Source organism: Mus caroli, unplaced genomic scaffold (assembly GCF_978045245.1).
Source record: "Mus caroli unplaced genomic scaffold, Mus_caroli_1 scaffold_9, whole genome shotgun sequence".
In the NCBI taxonomy this organism is placed as follows: domain Eukaryota; kingdom Metazoa; phylum Chordata; class Mammalia; order Rodentia; family Muridae; genus Mus; species Mus caroli.
Window position 1 is genome coordinate 24,297,549 of NW_028227264.1, and position 22,776 is coordinate 24,320,324.

Here is a 22,776-nt window from a genome sequence, read left to right on the forward strand (position 1 = left end):
CATGAGCTCCAGGGAAAGAGTGACTGTGGGCTACCCGAGCCCTTATGGGTACAGCACTATGGAGTTACTGTACTTAAGAAACGGATAATTTTTGTACTTCCGTTTTTGCCCTTAAAATATAAGTATATATTTAATGAACAGCTGTTAAACTCAGAAACAGGAAGTAATTAATGCTTCCTGGATCAGATATCCACAGATATGCCCTTTTAGCAAAAATGTTTGAAAACATGGTTTGGAGAGATGGCCCAGGGGATAAAGGCATTCACTATCAATCTAACTGCTGTCTAGCTGATGAACTGAGTGAAATTCCTGGGACCCTAAATTCCTGGGACCCTGCCCACATGATGGAAGGAGAAAACTGACTCACGTCCTCTGACCTTCCAGTGTGGAGTCTGTAAAAGGGTTTCCATTTCTCCGCGTGTATTTTCTTCAACACTAGGCTGTAGATTTGGAAAGTGTCTTCCTAGCCTGCTCTCATGTGTCTCCGTGCCTGAACTTTATGCGATGTGCAAGCTCCTGCTTATAGAATGTCCACGAGAGCAGGCTTTGCTTCCATCACAGTGGGAATAGTGCTCGTAACTGGCAGGAAGAAGTGAACTCACACAGATGGAGGTCAGAGCCATGAGCCACTTAAAAATGCAAAGGCCATTTTCCATAGGGAAAAAGAAAGCACATGCCTTATTGATGTTCTGTGGATCCTGAAGTCACCCAGTTCTGCCCCATGGCTAATAGGTTCCTATTTAAAAAAATGACACTTAGCTATAGCACTGCTACTAGGTGGAACAGGACTAATTTCCTATCGAATTTGGAAATCAACTTTCTGAACCCAAATAAAATCATCAACTCTACTTGGTGGTTACTGTTCAGGGTATATTTACTTAGCTATTCTCGGCTTTCTGGCCTTTTGTATAGTGAGAAGTAAATTTTTTTTTCCTTATCTTTGTATGTGTATGTTTAGTTTTTCTAAATATAATATCCTTTTCAAAGCATAAGGGACCTTAGCATAACTCCAATAACTGTGTCTTCCCAGGTCCCCTATGCATGTACCTGTTTTCCTTTAGGGGTCATTTTCTTCTTTATGTTTGCCACTTTCATAAAAAAACATTTGTTTTTTTGTTTTTTTTTTTTTTAAAGACAGGTTCTCACTATGTAGCCTTGTGGCCTGTAACTCACTATGTAGGCCAGATTAGTCTTGAACTCTTCCCTGCTTTCTGCGTCCCTAGTACTGGAATTAAATGCGTGTGGTTATATGCCTGGCCTACCTTTTAAAACTTCAATTCTCTCCGGCTTTCGCTTTCCCTTTCCCTTTCTCTTTCTCTCTTTCTTTCTCTTTCTCTTTCTCTTTCTCTTTCTCTTTCTCTTTCTCTTTCTCTTTCTCTTTCTCTTTCTCTTTTCTCTTTCTTTCTCTCTGTCTCTGTCTGTCCATTCGTCTGTCTGTCCATCCATCCATCCATTCATCCATCATCTGAATATCTGTGTGTGAATGTGCATGTGCGCCATTCTTTGCTCGTGGAGGGCAGAGGATGAGTTTTCTGAGTAAATTCATTGTTTTTCTACCCAGCTGGTACTTGGAATGAGACTTACCATGTCAGCCGTGGTAGCAAGTTGAGTCGTCTTGCTGACTCTTGTCATTTATTTTGGAAGAGTCAGAAAGGTGGAGATTAAGATATGTTCTTGTGATCTTAGTTGAATCAGTTTTGAACCAATATGGCATAATTATTGAGTACTTTACGTACAAGCTGCTAAACAACTAGAAGGGTAGGGCTGTGGAGTCAGCTCAGTGGGTAAAGACTTGCTGTGTAAGCATGGGCCTGAGTTTGTATTCACAGAGCTCACATAAAGCCTGGGATAGAGCATCCCAATGAGATGGGAGATGGAAATGAGGCAAACCCAGGTTACAGGCAGCTAGTGCACTATACACACCAGGGGACCGTTCAAGACCTACATGTGTACTGGGCATACATGGACCCACACTCACACGTGAAGATAAACAAAGTCACTCCCATACCTATACTAATCTGCAACTCTAAGATAATCTTTGGACTTATATTAATAAGAATTTTGAAATTTGCCAAGTTTAGCATTGTAGAGGTAATATATCTTCTCTGAAAGCCAATGACATCATACACCACGCACATATTTGAGGAAAGTAGGTATTATATATTGGTGAACAGGATAAAATTTGGGTTTATCTGGGATAAGGTTTCAACAACTCAGAAATTCTTTTGTTTGTCTGTTTGTTTGTTTGTTTAAAGTAGATTTTATTTCTTTAGGCATACGACTCTCATGGCAGAAGCATTTTATATATATTTTTAATTTTTTTCTAGATTTATTTATTTATTTTATGTACATGAGTACACTGTAGCTGTACAGATGGTTATGAGCCTTCATGTGGTTGTTGGGAATTGAATTTTTAGGACCTCTGCTCGCTCCAGTCAACCCTGCTTGCTCCGGTAGGCCCTGTTCATACCTGTTGGCCCCTTCCCCACCCCTCCATCCTAAAGATTTATTTCTTATTATACATAAGTATACTGTAGCTGACTTCAGACACATTAGAAGAGGGTGTCAGATCTCATTACAGGTGGTTTTGAGCCACTATGTGGTTGCTGGGGATTTGAACTCGGGACCTTTGGAAATGTAATCAATGGTCTTACCAGCTGAACCATCTCGCCAGCCCTTCTTTTTTCCAAGACAGGGTTTCTCTGTGTAGCACTGACTGTCCTGGAGCTCACTCTGTAGACCAGGCTGGCCTTGAACTCAGAAATCTACCTGCCTCTGCCTCCTAAGTGCGGGGATCAAAGGGGTGTGCCACCATTGCCCAGCCCCCAAATTCTTTTTTTTTTTTTAATTTTTTTATTAGGTATTTTCCTCATTTACACTTCCAATGCTATCCAAAAAGTCCCCCATACCCTCCCCTCAACTCCCCTACCCACTCACTCCCACTTTTTGGCCCTGGCGTTCCCCTGTACTGGGGCATATAAAGTTTGCATGACCAATGGGCCTCTCTTTCCAGTGATGGCTGACTAGGCCATCTTTTGATACATATGCAGCTAGAGTCAAGAGCTCCAGGGTACTGGTTAGTTCATATTGTTGTTCCACCTATAGGGTTGCAGATCCCTTTAGCTCCTTGGGTACTTTCTCTAGCTCCTCCATTGTGGGCCCTGTGATCCATCCAATAGCTGACTGTGAGCATCCATTTCTGTGTTTGCTAGGCCCCAGCCTAGTCTCACAAGAGACAGCTATATCAGGGTCCTTGCAGCAAAATCTTGCTAGCGTATGCAATGGTGTCAGCGTTTGGATGCTGATCATGGGAGGGATCTCTGGATATGGCAGTCTCTAGATGGTCCATTTTTTCGTAACAGCCCCAAACTTTGTCTCTGTAACTCCTTCCATGGGTGTTCTGTTCCCAATTCTAAGGAGGGGCATAGTGTCCACACTTCAGTCTTCATTCTTCTTGAGTTTCATGTGTTTAGCAAACTGTATCTTATATCTTCAGTATCCTAAGTTTTGGGCTAATATCCACTTATCAGTGAGTACATATGTGTGAGTTCCTTTGTGATTGTGTTACCTCACTAAGGATGATGTCCTCCAGGTCCATCCATTTGGCTGTGAATTTCATAAATTCATTCTTTTTAATAGCTGAGTAGTACTCCATTGTGTAAATGTACCACATTTTTGGTATCCATTCCTCTGTTGAGGGGCATCTGGGTTCTTTCCAGTTTCTGGCTATTATAAATAAGGCTGCTATGAACATAGTGGAGCATGTGTCTTTCTTACTAGTTGGAACATCTTCTGGATATATGCCCAGGAGAGGTATTGAGGGATCCTCCGGTAGTACTATGTCAAATTTTCTGAGGAACCCCCAGACTGATTTCCAGAGTGGTTGTACAAGCTTGCAATCCCCCAAAATTCCTTAAAGACATATAAGTATAGACTATCTTAAGTCAGGCTGGAAAGATGGCTTAGCAGTTAAGAGCAGAGTGCTCTTTCAGAGGTCCTGAGTTACAGCAACCACATGATGGCTTACAACCATCTGTAATGGGATCTGATGCCCTCTTCTGTTGTGCATGAAGACATCCACAGTGTATTCATATAAATAAAATAAATACATCTTCAAAAAAGAATATCTTAAATCTTATTTAAAATTTAAAAAGTAATTAAACGTCTATAGAAATCTTTAGTGTCTAAAAATGATGAGTCTATAATATTGATTCTCAATATTCTTAATGCTATGCTCCTTTAATATAGTTTCTTATGTTGTGGTGACTCCAATCATAAAATCATTTTGTTGCTGTTTCATAACTGTTATTTTGCTTTTTTTTTTGGTTTTTTGAGACAGGGTTTCTCTGTATAGCTCTGGCTGTCCTGGAACTCACCTTGTAGACCAGGCTGGCCTTGAACTCAGAAATCCGCCTGCCTCTGCTGGGATTAAAGGCGTGTGCCATTATGCCCGGTTTATTTTGCTATTGTTATGCATGCTATGGAAATATCTGATATGCAGGGTATCTGATGTACAACCCCAAGTGGTAATCTACAGGTTGAGAACTATAGGAAAATAAATATAAGAATTCCTGCTTTAAACAAGATTGGAATGAAATTCAGAAATATTCTAGACCCACTTTTTTTAGAGTAGCTCTTTTAAAGTATTGAATTTTCAAAGAACTTTGGCTGAGTAAGTGAAATTAAACTTGGCTAAGAAAAACCAAATTGGCTGCAGGAAGTTGAAAAGAACAGGCTATTTATAGGTGGTCTAGAAACATGTAACTTGATTAACATGTTTTATAATTAATGCTTCACTAGGGTTACTTGTGTGTGCCTGTTGATTTCTCTCTGTTCAAATAATATAGTCAAAAGGTGTCATGTGTCAGCCAGTAAATACGATTTGAGTGAAGGTAGACGTAAGTGGATATAGTATTTTATTTTTTTAGACTCATTTTCATTGTTAATTTTAGCCTTGAACAACACAGGCACACTCACATTTCTAAATTGGTTTGAATTATAGCATTCTGAATTACTCTGTATTGTAGTGGAGGTGGATAGTTGTATATTTAGATGTGGTTTGAGGGAAGCCTCCATTCCATAGCAAATTACAGGCCACCCTGTGTTACACAGAGAAACCCTGTCTCAAAAGAATCAATAGAAGTCTGGCAGATAACAGCCTGTGAATGACACAATACACTATAAAAAGAATGTTGATGTCAATTTTGGGTTTCAGTAAAATCTCTAAAGTGAAAATGTGGGGACACTGTATATATGACTTGCAAGTGAAATGCCCTCCCATTGGCACTTGAACACCTTGTTTTGAAAGACTCCAAAACTCCCAAAGGGAGGCACTTACTCAAGCCTCGGGTCAGCCGCGCACCCAAGAAGACACTGAGACCGAACTTAAGATGTATAGAGAGCAAGATTTAATACTACAGCAATGACAAGAAAGAACATAAAAAGCACATATACCAGATATCTGGGGTCGAAACTCGCAGAGGAGATTCGGCAATTAGCCCAAACTTTTCACAAGCTTTTATAGGAAATAGCCAGGTAAAAAGTACAAGTTTTACGTCACCAAGGTGTTCTGCCAAGGGGCTTTACATAACCAAGGGGTCGTGTCCTATATTTTGGCAATGTACTCGATCTATTGGAACATTCTGGGACAGTACCAGGAGGCCCCTATCTCAAAAATGTTCTTGGCATAGTCTTCAGTTGGGAGGGGTAGGACTAGGTTTTTTCCAGGAGACCCCTTATCTAAAAAATGTTCCTGGAGCAGTTTCCAATTGGGAGGGGGTACCTTGGGGTAAAAAGTTCAGGAGTGCTCCGGGAACTATCTCTGGATGGGAGGGGTAAGAGAACTCTGAGCTGAAGAGTTCATGGAGAGTTCAGGTGTCCAGTAATTAACTCTTTCATTCCCCCCTTCTTTTAGGGACAAGCTCTAATCTTAGAGCTGGGTACCGGCTTCCTGAAAGACCCGATATTGTTGCCTTAATATCATAACCTGCACTGCATTTATTCTTTCTCTGACAAAAGCCACTAACTTATTAATAATGCAGGGGCCGAGAGTGAGCAAAAGCATAAGTATAATTAAGGGTCCTGCTATGGAGGAGAGGAGAGTGGTAAGCCAAGGGGACTTATTAAACCAGCTTTCGAACCATCCTTGTTGGCTTTCTCTCTCTCTTTTACGCATATCTAGGCGTTCTCTAAGTCTGGCCATAGAGTCTTTGATTACTCCTGAATGATCAACATAAAAACAACATTCTTCTTTTAGGGCAGCACAAAGTCCTCCTTCTTTAAGGAACAATAAGTCTAATCCCCTCCTATTTTGCAGCACTACTTCAGACAGGGAAGTTAAAGATTCTTCTAATTTAGTTATAGACTGTTCTATAGTTCTAATATCAATGTCCATAGCTGTACGTAATTCTTCATAGTATTGGGGGGTCTGAATTAAGGCAGCGGTCCCTGTACCTACTCCTGCTGCTACTCCCAATCCCAAAAGTACTGCCAGGGTTAAGGTAATGGGCTCTCTTCTCCAACGGACCCGATGATCAAACTTATTTAAAAAGGAGCTATCATCATGATACAGGAGTCTAGGAATAAGCTGAACTAAAATGCAGAAGTCTTTGGAACTATTAAAAACAGATATAGATACACAAGGAGTGAGACCGGTATTGCAAGCCCATACTGTGTCTATGGGAGGCACCAGATACTGACCACTTTTGCTAGGCTGGATGTTCTGGGTCTGATTACAAAGGTGCCGTTTATCCTGAGGTGCCTGGCCTAAACAGAGTCCACTTCCTGAAACTGCTTCCAGAGTCAGCTTTCTGTTTTCTCCCCAAAGGCATTGAGAATGATCTGAAGTAGTATTATAAGTCCTGATCTGAGCAATTCCTTCATAATAAGGGGGCCTAGAGTCATAGCATAACCAACATGATTGAGTCATATTAGGATTAGTCCTATTCAACACTAAAAAAGCTCCTTGAACTAGACTGACCAGACGGCTTTTTGTATCTAGGGGCGGTGGGGAAACTAAGGTCGATAGGGAAGGTCTCACTGTTAGCCTGATTGTAAAAATGAACCCAGGGTCTCTCGGTGGACTGGATACACGCCAACCCCACTTATTTCCTTTAAGCCAACTTAAACGATTTTGTTTTCCTTTTTCAGTGAATTTTATAAGTAGGGGGTTGCAGTATTTACCTTTGCATGGTCCTGGGGGGCTGTTTTCAGTAGCACACCCATAAGCTCCTATGGCGGCCTCATTTGGATGGAGGTTGCCATAGTTTGGGTATTTATGGGGATCTCTTTCTCCTTGATATGGCTTATCATAACCACTACCTCGTTTTACCGTGATTAGATCCCAGTCAGAGGAAGGCTTCCAGTAGGCATCCCCTGTCGTTTCACATGTCCATTTGCCACAGAAGTAATCTGATGCCCCCCCACATTTTTGTTGAAGCTCTTTGTTTTGACCCTGACCAGGGCAAACATAAAACTGTGCAGCTCTAAGATTAGCTCGGTAGAACTGCCCTGAACACCCATACATGTTCCCTATTCCACCTGAAACACACCGCTGTTCAGGGGGTGGGTTACTAAGATCAGTATGGTCAGGGAGGTCCCAATTGGGAGATCCTGCTACTAACTTACAAATGTCAGGTGTGAGATCAGGCCACCAAGTCCAAGGGGGATGTGCTGCAGTGATTGCCCATACAATGTTTCCCTCCCCATTAAGCACTTCCCATGACTGTTGAATCGGGGCAAGAGGGTTGTCGTTCCCTAGGCTTAGGGTGGCCCCCACGACACAAACGAAGTTTAAGAGGATTGTCAGTAGTTGCCACCGTCCAGTTGTCTTCATGGTTGCCTCTACCCTGGCTAGGAGCCTTCTTGACGTGGGAGGCGTGGAGTTGTTAACAGTATCAGATATGGTCCTTTCCACCGAGGCTCAAGAGTGCCGGTGCGATGTCATCTGACAAGGACCGAACTGCTGTAGTCTCAGGTGCATGAGCTTCTTTGATCTGGTCCCAGATCTGTGTTCTGACAACCTCCAAGGCCTTTAAATGGGTAAACAGAGCAGAGGGTGAGAAAGAGTCAACACAGGGATCCAATATCCTGCTAGACTCAGTCAAAGAAGTAAAACGTCCAGGTGTGTTTCGGACTCTGAGAAGCACAAAGGGAAGGAGGGTCACCCAGTCTTTACCGCCAGTCTCAATAACTAATTTAGTTAGGGTCTGGGCATGACGCAGGTGCACGTAGATCAGATCTCTGGCTGGAACTGGTGAGATGTCCTTGGGATATCCAGCTCGTTCACTGTAACCAGTTGTGACCAGACTTTTTCTGTATCACCTGCAAGCCCTTTTAACTTAGCATACAGAGCATTATTAACAACATAGGTTTAAACACATCATTTGAGACTATGATGGGCATAGGAGTTTCATAAAGGATCTTAAACAGAGTAAAACTGAATCAAGAGATAGGACATAGGGAAGGAACACCAAGTCCATGCCAGTCTCCACGATTAATTTTGTCAAGGTCTGTCTTAGAGTTTTAAACTAATTTTTATCTATCCTGAGCTCTGAGGTCTATACACACAATGTAATTTTTATTTGACCTCTAAATGCTTGGCCACACCCTGACTTACCTGGGCAACTATTGCTTTTGGCACTCTGAACCTTGGAAAAAAATTTTCTTTAATAGTCTTCTTGATGACTATGTGAGCAGTATCATTTATCCATATTGAGAACGTCTTTTTCTGCAGATGTCAACAGCTTTCTTTGTCTGCATATTGTTCCATACAGTGGCAAAAGCATACCCGCTGTCAGTGTCATTTATAAAGCTTGTATTAAAACCACAAGTTCAGCTTTTTGGGCTGAAGTCTCTTTAGGGAAGCTGCTGGCCTAGATCACCTGCTTTTTGTCCACTGCTGCACTGCTGTCCCCGCCTTCCGCTTACCTTTAACCATGAGGCTACTGCCATCCGTGTAGGGTAAAAGGCTTAGTCAGATCTGGCAAAGCCAGAGCGGGGGCTGCAAGCAAGGCTGCCTTTATGCTGTCAAAGGCTTTTTGGTGTTCCTCAGTCCAGGTGAATGGGACTTTTTCTTTAGTCCAGAATCTGCAAAAGCCCACCGTTCCCAGAAACTCACGTGGCGCGGGGTGGTGGGGGTTGGGATCAGCATCACAGCCTTTTCCTTGGCTTCGGTGAGCCACCGCTTTCCGTCGTCGGCACCTCGGTACGACGTGAGCTTTCTCTAGCCGATACCCGATATCCCAACTCACCCAGTTCATTCAGGAGCTTCTAGGAGGGCCAGAATTTTTTCCTTGTCTTTGATGTCTCTGCCTTCAGCCAACCGCAGGGCTTGGGTTAGCGCCAGGAGTTCAGCCTTCTGAGCCAAAGTTCCTTCGATGAGTAGGTGAAGACTCAGCAGGTTAGCAGGGGAAGCAAAAGTCACTTGTTCTGTCAAAAAAAGCTCTAATAATGTGTCCATCAGCCAGGGAAACAATTGAATCATGTGTCCCTGACCAGAAGCCACTATATGTAGACAAGCAGGCCATCCCTCAGTCACCAGGTCTAATTTTTCAAGTGCCACTGGTCTTTTAGGGTCCCAATTTCTGAGTAAGAACCTCTTTGGCAATACTTTTGTTCTCAGTCACATTTAGGAGTCCCAAAGTTGGGGACAACATTAGGGCAGTCTCAATAGCATCCAAGGCCATCCAAGGTTGTTCTTTATTTCTTATACGAAGGGCTGTTCATCTTTTTAATTCAGCAAAACCTGGAATCCACAGTCTGCAAGGACCTGTAGTGTCCAGGAACCTTTTAAACTTGCTTTGCATTGGTTAGTGGAGGAATATGAAAACACAGTCTCTTTTTTAAGGACTCAGCTTCTGTGTTAGCACCCCTTCTGCTATCTCTTTATTTTTAGCCACGAACAGGTAAAGGGTTTTGTCTTGAGGGGGGGCTCTTCTTCTTTTTGTTAGGACAGTAAACACTTTGATCTTTAGCCAAAGGCTTGCTTTTGTTGCCAGGTACTAAGTTTTCTAGTCTCCCTGACTTTTGTGACCAGCAATTCATTTCTCTTATCTTTTTTGAAAATTTTCTGGCTCCCTATTTCTTACAGATCATCTCTAAGTGCTAGTATTATTAGCAAGTGTCACTTTGCTAGGTTCTAGTCTTTGTCATTTATCTCTCTTTGCTCCTGTTTCTTAACTGCAATGGATCTAATTATTACATCTATATTCTGTCACTTAACTTTTTCATAGTTTACCTCTTTTTACTGTTAGGTCAGATTGTCGGGGCACTAGTCCCACAGAGACGAGACCCTCAACAGAGCCTGGCAGTCAGGTGCTCCTTACCTTGTATGTCTCCCTCACCGGAGCTTAAAACAGATTCACTGCCAGCAACTCAGGGCAGTGCCTGAGAAGAGAAAACACATGGGGCAGAGAAGGGAGTGCAGTTTTCACATCAGACCACTGATATTTCAAAATGAACACAATTTTTTCTGTTAACAGTTAACAAGAGACAGGATACAGGGGACAGGGAAATGAGAAGCAACCAGGGAACCTTGTGGCGTCCTCAGATCAGACGCGGCAACCCGCTGAACTCGAGCATACTAGTCAGCGGAGGGAAAGAAACTAACCAGGATTTTCTCAGTAACGGCGAATGGACAGGGAAGAGCCAAGCGCCGAGTCGTCTCCGCCGCGCGCCGCGGCGGAAATGTGGGAGTGGCAAACAAACACTGGCAGGCAGAGGCAGCAATTTAACTATTTCTGCACTGCACTCCCGTATGGCCTGGAGGCGGCGGCGGGCCTGGCGGAGCACAGACAGCAGCCTCCTCCTGCGAAACGGCCCCGCCGCCGGTCGGGGCGGCAGCGGCTGCGGTGGGGGCAGCAGCGGCGGCGGCTCGGGCGGCGGACACAAGGGAGGGAGTGTGGGCGGGCACCTGTGCGCAGACTCCGGGAGGAGCCAATGAGGGGCAATTTAACTATTTAACTACCTGATAAACGCCCTGTGCTCTCTGCACTGTCTTTGGGGAGGGAGCACGCAGCCAGGCAGGCACAAGGGAGTGCGGGCAGACTCTGGGGGGGCCAAAGGAGGGACGGCGGCTGTAGTCGGCCCCTCCCCAGTTGTGGCAGGCTTCACGGCCACTCCGGGACCGGCAGGCGGCCGCACTCACCACCAGCATAACTGCGCCGCCAAAGCCGGCTCTGCATCTAGGTTCTCTTTTGAACAGCCTGGGGCTCCCCAGCCGAGTGCGGACCGTGTGCTGCCCCTGTCGGCCGGTGGCAGCTGGTCTTGCCCCACGATGGCCCCGCAGCCAGGCTGGCCGGCGCTGCCTGCCCGCTGTGAGCCGCTGGCACTGCCTCGCCGAGAGCGCGGTGGGCAAGACCGGCCTGATGGTTCTTTTTTCTCTCTTTTTTTTTTCTTTTTAAAACCATTGCTGACAAATTCTGTCCTGACGTCAGTCCAAGTCTACAGTCGACAAAGGGTTAACACACACACACACACACACACACACACACACACACACACAGTCTTGTCATGTGACCAAAACACAACCAGCCAAACGCCACTTTCTGACGGGGTCGGATTCCACATTGACTCTTTTTCCTGATAGGGGTGGGATTCCACATCCACTCCCGCTCTGGCAGAGAGTACACTCTCTCTCTCCTTCACTCTGCCAGGCAACAGCCAGGTCTTTTTGACTGTTCTGTACCCTGGGCACTCCTTCCAGGGTCTCCCTTGGAACATCTCTTTTGGGGTGCGGACCGTGAGGCCATAGACAGTCGTCCTCTCACAGCCACTGGGGTCCTCACGGTCCACAGTGGCAGCTGCCAGAATAAACCCACAATCTCAGAATACACAAATGCAGCAGTTCCACACCTACACACCCAGCAGATTGTCCCATTTCTAGATTAATAGCAGACACGAGAGCAGACACGAGACTCAGACAAAAAGAAACCAAAAACAGCGGCGACTTCCCGTCGCCCACAGGCACAGATTCAGATGGCCTTTCCAAGGCCGGCCGGCTTAGACCTTCCACCTAAGTGATGGTCTCTCGGCCTTCAGAGGGGTCCGCCAAGCGTCCTTGACCCTCCCCTTGTCTTCCTGGGGCGTCCCCCAGGGCGATCGGACGGTGAGCACCAGACACGTCTGTCTCTACTCACCCCGTGCTCTCTATTGAGACCTGCTTGGTCTCCAGTCAGATGGCCTCTCCCAGGCCCACAGTCCCGGAGCACGGTCTCTGGTGCTCGTACTGAGCACAGAGCGTCACGCAAACCCAAAACAGCGATCGCACCAGATACAGATTCAGATGGCCTCTCCCAGGCCCACAGTAAACAGAACACAGACACTAGACCAAAGCAGAACAGTAAATCTTACTTCTGAGCGGGTCCAGGACTTCTGGGTAAACGCGCTGATTCCCGGCCAACGCACCAAATGAAAGACTCCAAAACTCCCAAAGGGAGGCACTTACTCAAGCCTCGGGTCAGCCGCGCACCCAAGAAGACACTGAGACCGAACTTAAGATGTATAGAGAGCAAGATTTAATACTACAGCAATGACAAGAAAGAACATAAAAAGCACATATACCAGATATCTGGGGTCGAAACTCGCAGAGGAGATTCGGCAATTAGCCCAAACTTTTCACAAGCTTTTATAGGAAATAGCCAGGTAAAAAGTACAAGTTTTACGTCACCAAGGTGTTCTGCCAAGGGGCTTTACATAACCAAGGGGTCGTGTCCTATATTTTGGCAATGTACTCGATCTATTGGAACATTCTGGGACAGTACCAGGAGGCCCCTATCTCAAAAATGTTCTTGGCATAGTCTTCAGTTGGGAGGGGTAGGACTAGGTTTTTTCCAGGAGACCCCTTATCTAAAAAATGTTCCTGGAGCAGTTTCCAATTGGGAGGGGGTACCTTGGGGTAAAAAGTTCAGGAGTGCTCCGGGAACTATCTCTGGATGGGAGGGGTAAGAGAACTCTGAGCTGAAGAGTTCATGGAGAGTTCAGGTGTCCAGTAATTAACTCTTTCAGTTTCAGGCTAGTGGCAATGTTTTTGGCTGTTATGAACCCTTCTGATGTGGTCTACAGCAGGAAAGCTAGAAGGTTGTAAGCTAGGTTGGCTCCAGTCCTAGCCTACTTCCTGCATCAATTGAGACATGAACAACCATTGATGCAGGCTCCCATCATGGCATCTCTGCCACACTTTCTAGGACATGACCCACAATAAACCTTACTCTTGTTCCTCTATTAGATGCTTTGTCACAGCTATGGGCAAAAAGGTCACCAATATGGAGGCATGGCACTGAAATGGCTGACCTAGGCCATCATCAGTGACTTCATATATGCACATTTGGCTCGCTGGCTGGGAGTCAGTGCTTTTGCCTCCTGTAGCTTCTCTGCTTGATTAGGCGGGGCTTCCTTAGAACATGACCATGTAACAGGTTGTCACTCTTACACTGTTACTAGCTCTCTTCGCAATGAATGTCCTAAGAAATGGAGAATAGAAGGCCCTACCTGGACTTTAGGAGTCAGTCAGAAGTGAGCTTAGCTGTATGCTATGTGCCAGATAAATCATAGGGCAGCTCAGATTCAAGGGCATGGAGGAACGGTGGGAAGAGAGGCTACTCTACAGGAAGTTCTCATAAAATGTTAGCTAACTATTACCCTGAGTGTTGTAATTAGTTCCTGCTTCCATTTGCTGGCAGCTAAGAACCTTGTTTGTTTATTGTTGTGCCCACCTCGGCCGGCAAGGAAGACACAACACAGTCGGATTCTTCTCAACAGCCTTTATTGCAGGAACGCCTCAATGCTGCTACGGGGACCCCCGGGCACCCAGGGAACCCAGGGAGGTCTGCTTATATACTCTCAGCCCCCATCCACTCACAGCAGGCCACGTCACCTCACCAGGCACGCAGCTTCAGCCAATCAGGGTGGCAGGGGCATGTCTCCACCAAATATGGACTTGTTTACACTGCCAGCATCATGGTGCACCTGTGCAGCTCTCACGATGGTCGTGGCTTATTTTCAGGTGTATGAGGAAGTCAGGTGCAAGTCATAAGACTTAGCTGCAGTCCCGGGCACCATCTTGGGACTGCTGCCACACCCACTCCCCACAGTTTATATCCAGTAAAATTCATTCTGAGGGGTTGTGGGACAAAGAGTAGCATTTGGTAGTACGAGGTAGTTTTGAGATCATATAGTACATATGAAAACATCCAAGAGATTATAGAGAACAAACTTATAGTGTTTGAGTTACGTGTGCCCCAGGAACTCCCAGTGCTTTGGGTTCATGAGTATCTCTAGGCATCAACAGAGACTGTGACCACTTAACCAATACATACGTAAACACCAGATCTATAAGATTTTTTCCTTTATGTGTCTATTATTAAGTTATGCTTCTTTCCACCATATTTCCTTTACTTATTGTTCAATTTTTACTTAACTCTTTGAAAATTTCATACAATAGATTTTGATCATATATAATTCTATTCTTCCCGTCCCCCAACTACTCCAGATTCCCCACCCCGAAAAACTTCATAGTCTTTCTGTCTTAAATTATTTTTTTGAAAGAAAGAAAACCAAAACCAAGGCAGAATAAACAAACAAACACCCCGTGGTGTCTGATTTGTATTGGCAGTCTACTCCTGAGCACGGGGCCTGCCCTGGCATATGCTTGGTATACCCATTCCATATATGTGTCCATAGATTCCATATGTGTCACTTCATTGAGGAAGACTGACTTTCCCTCTCCCAGCAGCTTTCGATTTGGAAGAGCTTCTCCTTTAGGGCTGGAGCACTGTGCCCATGTCCCCTCCTCCATGCTGTGATCTTGTCTGGCTTAAACTTGTGCTGACCTTGTGCACGCTTTCACAGTCTCTGAGTTCCTAGATGCATCTGCCCTATCATGTCGAGAAACTACCACATCCTTGAATTCACCCATTACTGCTCTTCCAATCTTTCTTTACCCACCTTTTATGTAGATCCTTGAAGATGGGTGGTGATAACGGCATGCTATTCAATTGTCAGTCTATGTGTTAATTCCTGTATACTGGAAGAGGCCTCTTTGATATGGCTTGAGAAGTGCACTGGCCTAGGGGGAATAGCAGTATGTCATTAGGAGTTGTTTTATTGCTGTGTTTATTTAGTAGGTTGTTAATCGTTGGCATCATTACCTATATAGTCTCAATTTCTTGACCCATTTGACATTGTCAGGTATTGGTTCAATCTTGTGGAGTGTGGGCCTTAAGTCCAGTTTTTAAAACTTTCTGGTTACTCCCCCAATGTTCATTATTATTACACCATTATTGCACCAGTGGGCGTGTCTTGTAGGTAGATTTACTGTAGCTCATAAAGTATAGAGAGATCATCGTGTGTATTTATTGTATGGAAGCCTCACCTGTCAACTTAAAAGCCTATGACTTAGGCAGGAAATAGAGGTGGGACATTGGAAGAAGAAGGAATTCTGGGAGAGGAGGAGGCAGAGGGAGGAGCTGGAAAAGATATGAGGGATAGACAAATGGTACCTGAGCATCGGTAACCAGCCACATGGCAACATGCAGACTAAAATAAACGGGTTATCTTTCAGTTCTGATCTAGTTAGAGTAGAGCCTAGCTCTATGGCCAAGGTATTTGTAAACCTATTTTGGGTCTTATTTCACAGAACCTGGGGCTGGGAGGTAGTACTGGGCGGGGCCTAACCTGACAATCAAGTTCATAACCACATAAGATGGATGATTGTCTTCGCTCATCTAGTGGCATGTAGCTCATTTTCAGCACTAGCCAGTAGGGTTGATGCTTCAGGTTGAGTGTCAGCTAGACTGCTTCATGCTTTTTGTCATAAATAAGCATATCATATCATCTTTAGCAACAGAATCTTACTACTGAGTTGTGTAGTAGCACTGGCAATTGTCAGTAACTTTGGTATGTATGTCTAAAAAGATACCTTGTCTAAAGACTTAAATGTAATCCATTCTTGACCTGGGAGTTTTATTTGGTAAAATAAAAATGTCCAGTTGAGGTATAGTCTCCTTCACTGTATGGTAAGTCCATTTAATTTCCTTGTATATATGTATATATCTTAGGAAGCATCTACAATATGAGGTTTCAATATGGCTTTTCAAAAGGCTTTCAATGCTGGTTGTCCCTATGTGCCATGCTCTATTCTTCCCTCCCCTCCTCACTTAACACTCATGTTCGAATTTCTCTTTTATCTGCTTAGCTTACAATTCCATACTATGTCTATCCTTGGAAGCCATACTTTGTGTGAAGGGAAGAAAAATAACATCCAATGAAAAAGACACTTTCAACCTGGGTTGAGAGTTTTTATCTAAATAAGGAAAATTTTTTGTTTTGTTTCCTTTGTGTCTTTGTTTGTTTGTTTGTTTGTTTTTCAAGGCAGGGTTTTTCTGAGTAGTTCTGGCTGTCTTGGAACTCTGAGATCTGCCTGTCTGCCTCCTAAGTGCTGGGATTAAAGGTGTATACTACCACCTCCCTACTAAGAATTAAAACAAAAAAACCCAAGTACGTTAAGAAAAGATAAAAGATATTTATATTTCTTTAAAATTACTTTTTATCTTCAGTTTAGGATTGCCATTGTTTAGGGTGGGACTTAGTGCATACATTTAAATCACTTGTCTATAGAAGCGACAGTGTATTTTGTTAGATCCTACAATTTTTAAACAGTTTCTTTTATTTCTTACTCTATGGATTAGGAATTCCTGGGACCTCCATGTTGTAGGAATGGGAAGAGGCTAATTCTTTTAATGATTTCAAACGTTTTTATTGCTGTTGTTATTATCATTGTGTTTGCCGGCCCCTGTGGCTCACAGTGCCCATGTGTGCCCGTGTTGGGGTTAGAGAATAGCATTGTGGAGTTCTTTCTTCACTTCCACTCTTGTCCCATGAGTTCTGAGGACTGTCCACAGCTCATCAGGCATGCCCTATAAGTGATCTGCCTGCTGAAGCATCCCACCAGGCCAGTACCCCATGTTTAAGATTAGTTTGAAGACTAAAGTGTAAGGACGAAGCCCAAGCATGCAGCCTCTAACAAAAGATCAACTCAATTGCTAAGTACTTTTCAGGGGAGAAAAACACTGTTTCATTTCTTGCATGAATTAGTGTTAGGTGCTTATTTCTCAAATTGCATATGGAACACTGTTCATAAACCTTCTATTAGGATTTTGTGATCTGATTTCTGGGTGTAAGCAACACTTGTCTGTTGCCTTCTTGTAGCAAATATTGTCCAGGTCATATTTTAAGCCTCAAAAAGATAGAAGAAAAATTGGACCAAGTAGCACATCCTGAATGTGACAAAGGAGCCCCTGTTCTGTGAAGCACTTGATGCTAACATTCTGGGGAGCGTAAGCTGTAAGAACGAAAAATACTGTTTTCAGCTTATGTGCAGGAAAGTGTTAAATATCGTATCCTTGGAATCAGAGCTCCTATGGGTACGCTTATAGTTCACTAAACAGAAGTGTTCAGTTTTCCTTCTTCTGATGTCCACTATGCATTCATGCCCACAGAACTGGTTCTTGGCAAGCTTGTTCCCAGCATAAGAGAGTCTTCCCCCCCCCCCCCCCCCGTCCCACCCCCCAACCCCAACTTGGAGACTGTGTCTTCTTATGCAGCCATGGCTGGGCTGGAAACTCACTCTGTAGCCTGATTCTGTTTCCCTGGTGTGCCTTCATGTTAAAGATGTTTTCATCTCAGTTCTGTCTGTTACTGCACCCTTGACCTCTGACATCTGAGCAGTGGAAGCAGTGGGGTTTGAGGGTTCACTTGACATAGTCTGATAGCTAGGACAAGACACCCCCCATCCAGCCTCCCCCAAAGGAACAAGTTCCCTTAGTATATATCTTTCAGCAAATAAAACAAAATGACCTACCTAGTATTTTTATAGGCAAAATGTGCATGTATATCCCCAAACCTAATATGAGAAGTAAGAAAGCTGTTTAGGAAATTATTTCTCTAAATTATATGATCTGACAAAGTACACTATTATTTCTATAGATAAGTGATTAAATATATGCACTAAGCCCCACCATGGCAGTCCCAAGCTGAAGATATAAAATACTTTTACACATCTATGGGGAGAAGTACCCAAGGTCAGTTGTAGTGTTGCTGTGAGGAGGAGCTCCGGCCTGGCCATACACAAATATAGCATCTGGCCTTACTGATTGGTTTTCACTTAGTAGAGTTGTTAACAGTTCTCCATTCAAGCATGGTGGTTTGTCCACTGCATTGGACATTGGTTGCATGTTTTGCTTTAGGAAAACTCATTTGTCTCTTGGATATGCATGCTTGTGTTTTCTTCCTTGGAAGAATTTGACAGTCATAGTCACTGCCCTGCCCTCTAGACCACCGATCTTCATAAAGATCGCAGCTGCCTTCCCTCGTTGAATATGATGAAGACACAGCAGTTCACCTAAGTCAAGCCTCCCACCTGCCTGAGGTTGTATTGTCCCAGTAGGTCCTGGGAAACTGTCAGGTTCTTCACCACTGCTATTCAGAACAATACTTTTACTTCCAACCTTCGTAAACTGCAAGTGCGATGTTGGAAGCATACACAGCACGAGTTTAAGACCAGTGAAATGTTTGAATTCTGGCTGATTTATGTTCCTCCTTACAATAAAAGCTCTGCATTGTTGCTTTTAGTATTTAGAGGAAGGATTGCTAATCTGGATCTGGGACTTGCTGATGGCAAAGTACACACTTGGGGAAATTATTTCAGAAACTCTCAGACACCAAGATGTTATTTAACCCAACGAGTAGTGATTTTTTTTTTCCCAAGTCTGCCATTTAATAAGTAATTTATGCAGCCTTAAGGTGTTCCCTGGTATTTTGTGGCTGGTTGTTCATGTAACTGGAGTGAATTGTATTGTAAAGGATAGGCAAAGCAGGTATTTGTTGAGCATGTTCTGTGTTCCTGCAAATGTTAAAATGGACTTTCTTTAATCCCTATAATTAGCACTCTTACCAAACAAGTGAACAACTGGTGGTTGTAAATAAGCTCTGGTTTGAAGTCTGGTCATGTAGACTGGACATAGAATAAGTGACACTGTCATGTGTTGCGTCCAAATGGCACCAGGGCCTCAGCTTTTGAGGAAGACATTGACTGTGGCAGATGTGATGTGGGTTGTCCAGCAGCAGTCTTGAGATAAAGATCTGTGGTGGGGGTTGCCGAAACACAGGAGGAAATCCCGTCTTCTCTAGATGGAGCAAAGGAGACAACCCTACCGGGGCCCTCTCCATCTGTAGCCTTTGTGAAATGGAAATTCTTCCAAGGTTGACAAGGACACTGTAATGAAATGCCTTTACATCACCGCCATTGCCATTATTAATAGTTGTACTTTGCTTTAAAGACAAATAAGCAGATTTTCCTTAAGCCTTAGGAGAAAGAGTGTAAGACTACAGTGATTCCCCAGTATCTCCCTATCATCCCCAACAACCCAGGTTGCTTCAGTGCCCTGACACTGAGTAAGAGTTCTATACTGATGGTTGAATGGGCACTCTTTATCTGTGAACCTGGAGTTCTCCCAGAGGCTCCTTGTAAACTGATTAAGTCCTTTAAGTTCTTGGGGTGGGGGTGGGATGAGGCTGTAAGGGCATGAAAGTCATACCCTACCCCAGACCCAGAGATCTCAAAATAAAATCATCTACTTGGTGGGTTCTTTGGAATAAATCACTGAAGGTGTTTAAGACAGTGGCAAGTGAGGGCTAGCTGGGGCACATGGACAGCTACTAGTCACTCAGCCTCACTCAGCCTCTGGTCTCTCAGTATTTAGACTCCAGCTTTACAAATGTTAACCAGGTTAATGGGCACACTGCATCTCTTTCAGAGGCATCTCCATTTTTAGGCTAAGTAATTTGAAATTTGTCAGCAAGCAAACTGAAGGTAAGTGAACTGGCTTATTCTTGGTCCCAAAGCTAGACCTGTGTATAAATAGTTGATTTCCAGGCCAAGGTGTCCCTGTGTGACATGCTTCTAAAAAGTTCCTGCTGCCACAAACTGCAAATTCTAGCCATAATAGAGTTTTTTTTTTTTTTTTTTTTTTTTGTCAGTCCAGACTGTTCCATTATAGACTACCATTGCTGGGGAAAGTTCTCTGAGAGATGTCAGCAATTTTTCAAATTAGGCTAAAATTTAGCACTGCTTAGGGTCCTTGGCTTTACATCATTCCTTCATACGTAGGAAAATAGTTTGTTTTGAAAGACTGTTCAAAAGGGAAGTCTGTAGACCCAGTGTGGTCAGGACAGGAGGGTCAGAGAAGAAAATGACCTGTATGTTTTACGGAACTCAATTTTAGTGTACTCATTTTGAAAATGGGTCTGCTGAGTGAGACCTCAGTGTCCCCTGAGAGAGCCTGTCTTCCTTGGGAGAAGAAAGGAAGGAAGCATGCATTTTGTAAACGTTTCACAATGTAAAAATAAGGCCAACAGAAATGCCGAGACTGCCAAGTCCTAAGCCTTGCCCAGAGACCTCAGTTTAAGGGAGGATAGGATTTCTGGGCTTTAGGGTCAAGAATGAAACACTAGTCTGTGGGGTAGAAGAGGACGACTGTGGACTACAGCATTGGGTATATGTTGCCCCTCAGCAACCTTCTGAGAACTTCAAGCTGACTGTAACTGGGAGGATAATGTAATTTTACATGGAGAAGTATCAGCCAGACACCTACCAAATATTGCATGTGGGTAGTTCACATTCAAGGCCCCCTGTGTTTCCTAGATCTATTGCCTGGGAAGCATCACTTTGAATGTGCTTTGTTACACTTTTTATTATGTTAATTATATTATAGCTTTACTTACTATTACTGGCCTTCAATATGGCTTGTCTAAAACTTTTTCTTGTGACCCTTTGACCATTACGTTTTAATGCTTGAAGATCATTGCTTTTCAGGTTTTCACCTGAAATTGTTATAACTGATGCACAATGAAATGTGATCAAAATAGTGCACTATCAATTTTCTTATTAAGAAAATTCAGCCAGGAGTGGTGGCGCACGCCTTTGATCCCAGCACTCGGGAGGCAGAGGCAGGTGGATTTCTGAGTTCGAGGCCAGCCTGCTCTACAAAGTGAGTTCTAGGACAGCCAGGGCTATACAGAGAAACCCTGTTTCGAAAAACCGAAAGAAAGAAAGAAAGAAAGAAAGAAAGAAAGAAAGAAAGAAAGAAAGAAAGAAAGAAAATTCAGCTTTGAAAACTGTCAAGAGTAACAGAATTCCTCTAAGGTCAAGATAGGTCTTTCCATGGGAAGAGCAACGATACCAGGCTGCTTGAATAATCGTCTTCCACTCTTTTTTTTTTTTTTTTTTTTTTTTTTTTTTTGGTTTTTCGAGACAGGGTTTCTCTGCGTGGCCCTGGCTGTCCTGGAACTTACCCTGTAGACCAGGCTGGCCTCGAACTCAGAAATCCACCTGCCTCTGCCTCCCGAGTGCTGGGATCAAAGGCGTGCGCCACCACGCCCGGCTTCTTCTTCCACTCTTTCCTATTTCCTTGATCATTAAGTGGGAGTTCTTCATCTTCTGAGGGCCCCATCCTGATAAGAGTTGGGACCAGGGCTGGTGAGATGGCTCAGTGGGTAAGAGCACCCGACTGCTCTTCTGAAGGTCCGAAGTTCAAATCCCAGCAACCACATGGTGGTTCACAACCACCCGTAATGAGATTTGATGCCCTCTTCTGGTGCATCTGAAGACAGCTACAGTGTATTACATGTAAAAAATAAATAAATCTTAAAAAAAAAAAAAAAAAAAAAAAAGAGTTGGGACCAAAGTCTGCACAGCCTTTTATCGAGGACCAAGACTACAGAAAGTATGTTCTGTGTTTATAGTAGAGGTGACAGACTGTGAATCAGTCGTGTCCTTCCCTCCTACAAACCCTCCTCATTACCAGAAAAAAAAAATGTACACGATTGAGTAAGCAGTTAGAATGTAATGTCTCTGTACAGTAGCATAGCATACATTATTATTAGCTAGAATATCAAATGGCTGCCTTAAATGAACCCCATGTGTAAATGAGTGAGAGCCTTTGTTTCATGGTGATTTTGCACATAACCAGACTTGTAAAAAAGAACAAAAAACAAAACTCAGAAGTCATTTTTGTTGAGTAAAAGTCAGTAGCATTGAATTTACAATTTCAGTAATTTAAAGAAAACTTCCAAATACTATGCAAGCATATGTAATTTATTTCCTTCTCCATGAATCTTTTAGATTGTGACATATGTTGTTAGGCTCATGAAATTGTAGTATCACACATATCACACATTCATCTTCCTTTTGAAAGAAATATGAAATGCCACAAATCTTTACAATGGTGTGTTTTTGATATGTATCCTCAGTGTATGAATATTTTCAAAGTGAATATTTATACCTCTGGATATTTGTATTATATTTTGGGAAAATGTAAATCAGGAAAAAATTATTTGTTTGAAAGTAAGCCTGATCTATCGATGCTAATGCTGTGCCTGTGAGTTACACAGTAGGCTGCGTCTTTACTACGTGCGTGGGTCAGCTTGTTCTGTTGGGCTGGGCGTGCCAATCATTTTGCCTTTTGAAGAGTCACATGTAGCACATAGTGCTTAATGGTTTGAGATCAGGGTAATATGTCCCACACTGTTTCAACCTTATCACTCGCTGAAGTGTTCCTTAAGGTATAACATTCGTAGGCATATATGTGATAAGCGTATAGCTAGTTTAGCGGCTGAGGTGTTGATTTTCATGGGCTGGCCCTCTTTAGGCCCAGGATATATATGAAGATGATAGTGTTCTGAATAAACAACAGGAGCATTTTTATAAATTCCATGCCAACC

At 43.6% G+C, this 22,776-nt stretch overlaps 1 protein-coding gene and 1 long non-coding RNA gene across 4 annotated transcripts in view; one reads left to right on the plus strand and one right to left on the minus strand.

Moving 5' to 3' along the window:
* Positions 1 to 22,776, plus strand: part of Arhgap18 (Rho GTPase activating protein 18) — a 258,522-nt gene that overhangs the window by 102,699 nt on the left and 133,047 nt on the right. The gene's annotated exons all lie outside the window — the stretch shown is intronic.
* LOC147002596 (uncharacterized) lies at positions 5,386 to 11,301 on the minus strand. Its single transcript, XR_015048378.1, has 2 exons — positions 10,610 to 11,301; positions 5,386 to 8,030 (listed from the first exon to the last, which is right to left on the minus strand). It is a non-coding gene; the product is annotated as an uncharacterized LOC147002596 (long non-coding RNA).